We start from the raw sequence: 3355 nt of genomic DNA, 5'->3' as shown, positions 1-3355 counted from the left end.
GAAAATAAAGATGCAAAATACCCATAAGATAAAGCATATTTTTTGTTTAAAATACATATACAAAAATTCACATAGAATAATTAAATTTGTATGAAAATTAATATACAAAATGCACACATACAATAAGGTAAATTTGTATTGAAAAAAAAAACGCAAAATACATATAAAACAGTGTAAATTTGTTTCAAAATATATATACGAATACACATAAAATAACGTAGATTTCTATAGAAATATATATACAAAATACACATGAAATTATGTAAATACGTATAAAAATATATATATATAATACATATTAAGTAATGTAAATTCGTGTCAAAATAAATAAACAAAATATCATGAAAAGAATGTGTATTTGTATGAAAATAAATAATAGATAATAAATTTGTATGAAATATATATGCAAGATACACATTAAATAATGTAAATATGTATAAAAAATATATACAAAAACAAATAGAATAATGTAAAATCAAAATAAATACACCGAATATTAATAAAATAATGTAAATTTGTATGAAAATAAAGATGCAAAATTCCCATCAAATAGCGCATTTCTAATAAAAATATATATACCAAAATACACATAAAATATTTAAATTTGTATTGAAATAAATATACAAAATGCACATACAATAAGGTAAACTTCTATTGAAAGAGATATGCAAAAATACATATAAAACAATGTAAATTTGTTTCAAAATATATATACGAATACACATAAAATAACGTAGATTTCAATAAAAATATATATACAAAATACACATAAAATTAGGAAAATACGTATAAAAAAATGTAAACAAAATACACATAAAATAATAAAAAATCGAAACAAAATAAATAAACAAAATACCAATAAAAGAATTTGTATTTGTATAAATATATATGTACAAAATACACATACAAAATAAACATAAAATAAGGTAAATTTGTAATGAAATATATGTACAAAATACACATAAAATAATGTAAATTTATATTAAAATATATATACAAATACACATAAAATACCATGAATTTGTATAAAATTATATATTCAAAATAAATATTAAATAATGTAAATGCGTATAAAAATATATATATAAAAAGTACATATAAAATAATGTAAATTCGTATCAATATAAATCAACAAAATACCAATAAAATAATATATATTTGAATGAAAATAAATATACAAAATACACATAACATAACTAAAATTTGTATTGAAATATATACAAAAATACATAGAAATAATTTGAGGTCTATATGTTTATATATTTTCATAAAAATTTATATTATTTTATGTGTATTTTGTATATGTATTTCAATAAAAATTTACTTAATTTTATATGTTTTTTGTATATTTATTTTCATACAAGTTTAAATTATTTTTGTGTATTTTTGTATATAGTTTTATACAAATGTAGGTTATTTTATGTGTATTTTGTATATCTATTTTCATACAAATACACATTCTTTTCATGATATTTTGTTTATTTATTTTGACACGAATTAACATTACTTAATGTGTATTTTGTATATATATTTTTATACGTACTTATATTATTTCAAGTGTATTTTGTATATATATTTCTATAGAAGTCTGCGTTATTTTATGTGTATTCGTATATATATTTTGAAACAAATTTACATTGTTTTATGTGTATTTTGCATATCTTTTTAATACAAATTTACCTTATTGTATGTGCTTTTGTATATTAATTTTAATACAAATTTGATTAATCTATATGTATTTTTGCATATGTATTTTTATAAAAATATGCTTTATTTTATGGGTATTTTGCATCTTTATTTTCATACAAATTTACATTATTTTATTGATATTCTGTGTATTTATTTTGATATGATTTTACATTATTCTATGTGTATTTTGTATATATATTTTATATAAAATGTATTTGTTTTCATTTCATACAAATCTACATTATTTTTTTGTACATATATTTAAATACAAATTTAACTAGTTATATGTGTTTTTTGTGTATCTATTTTGTATGTATATTTTCATAGAAATTTACTCTATTTTATGAGTATACGTATATATATATATATATATATATATATATTTTGATACAAATTTACATTATTAATGTGTATTTTGCATATCTATTTCAATACAAATTTACTTTATTGTACGTGCATTTTGTATATTTATTTTAATACAAATTTAATTATTTTATATGTATTTTTGTATATATATTTTTATGCAAATATGCGTTATTATATGGATATTTTTCATCTTTATTTTCATACAAATTTACATCATTTTATTGATATTCTCTTTATTTATTTTCATACGATTTAACATTATTCCATGTGTTTTTTGTATATATTTTTTTATATATATTTACATTATTTAATGTTAATTTTGTATATATTTTTTTATCCAAATTTACATTATTTTATGTGTATTTGTTTATATATTTTCATACATATTTACACTATTTTATGTGTTTTTTGTATATATATTTTTCTACGTATTTAAATTATTTTATGTGTATTTTGTATATACATTTTCATAAAAGAATTACGTTATTTTATTGTGTGTATAAGTATATATTTTGATACAAATTTTATACAAATTCATGTTATTTAATGTGTATTTGTATATATATTTTCATACAAATTTATATTATTTTATGTGTATTTTTTCATATATTTCATTACAAATTTACCTTATTTTATGTTTATTTTGCATATTTATTTCATTCAATTTTAAATTATTTTATGTGTATATTTGTATTTGTATTTAGGTTATTTTATGTGTATTTTGTATATATATTTTCATCCTAAATTACATTATTTTATTGGTATTTCTTAATTTAATTCGATACGAATTTAGATTATTCCATAGGTATTTTGTATACATATTTTTATACTCATTTACATTATCTAATGTGTGTTTTGTATATGTATTTTTATGCAAATTTATTTAATGTTAATTTTTGTACATATATTTTTATAGAAATTTGCGTTATTTTATGTATATAGTTTTATATGAATTTACGTTATTTTATGTGCATTTTGTATATTTATATTTATACAAATACACATTCTTTTATTGGTATATTGTTTATTTACCTTTATTCGAATTTACATTATATTATGTGTATTTTGTATACATTTTTTTATACGTATTTACTTAATTTTATGTGTATTTTGTATATGTATTTTTATAGAAATCTACGTTATTTTATGTGTATTCGCATATATATTTTGAAACAAATTTACATTATTTTATATGTATTTTGCATATCTATTTCAATACAAATTTACCTTATTGTATGTGCATTTTGTATATTTATTTTAATACAAGCTCAAATATTTTATGGGTATTTTGGTATCAATA

This window comes from Eriocheir sinensis, unplaced genomic scaffold (assembly GCF_024679095.1).
Source record: "Eriocheir sinensis breed Jianghai 21 unplaced genomic scaffold, ASM2467909v1 Scaffold142, whole genome shotgun sequence".
NCBI classification, from domain to species: Eukaryota; Metazoa; Arthropoda; class Malacostraca; order Decapoda; family Varunidae; genus Eriocheir; species Eriocheir sinensis.
Note: the sequence above shows the minus strand (reverse complement) of the source record.